Raw genomic sequence first — 670 nt, 5'->3', positions numbered from 1 at the left:
GAATTCTCAGGCTCTTTTTCAAAGAATGTAATTATTAGTGTTGAAATTGTTAATCTAGGGTTGGAAGGTGGCCATCAACATACACACTTATCACTACATAAACACTATGAAATGTTAAAGTAAAAGGAAATGCTTAAGAAGAAGGTTTCAAGACTTAATGTTTTCTTTCCTATTGTAGCAGTGTTTCTTTTCATAAAACCTTCAAAATCTGTTTGATAGAGTACTGTACTACAGTGTTACTTGCAACTATGCATCATTTATTTCAGAAGTAATTGCATTTGATTTAGACTTTGGTGTGTAATTGTCAAAATGTTTTACAATATTTTCATTGACAAAAGATGTCAGGTATGTGTAACCTGAAATATAAAAATGACAGAATAAAGTAGATGTTTATATAATATGAAGTGCTTTATGAACTGTGTCTATTGTGGGGAACATGTACAATGGGATTGAATATAACGAGTAAGAAGTTATTATGTTATTTTCTCTATTGATGGATGTTCTGCATTGCTATCTATTTCCAACGGACAACTCAGTTTGAGACCTGATGATTACCCCTTATTGTCTGAGGAGTTTCTTTATTTCCCAGGTTGTTGAATGATGCTTATAAAGTAGCCAGAATTTAGAACTTGTTACGAGAATTAGAGGTTTGTTAAGGGGAACTCCCATT

The 670-nt window shown here is 32.1% G+C and overlaps 1 protein-coding gene across 1 annotated transcript in view; it reads left to right on the top strand.

Moving 5' to 3' along the window:
* Window positions 1-670, top strand: part of LOC119593815 (28S ribosomal protein S31, mitochondrial-like) — a 9,130-nt gene that overhangs the window by 4,882 nt on the left and 3,578 nt on the right. The gene's annotated exons all lie outside the window — the stretch shown is intronic.

Source organism: Penaeus monodon, chromosome 32 (genome assembly GCF_015228065.2).
Source record: "Penaeus monodon isolate SGIC_2016 chromosome 32, NSTDA_Pmon_1, whole genome shotgun sequence".
Lineage (NCBI taxonomy): Eukaryota > Metazoa > Arthropoda > Malacostraca > Decapoda > Penaeidae > Penaeus > Penaeus monodon.
This window is presented reverse-complemented; position numbering and strand designations above follow the sequence as displayed.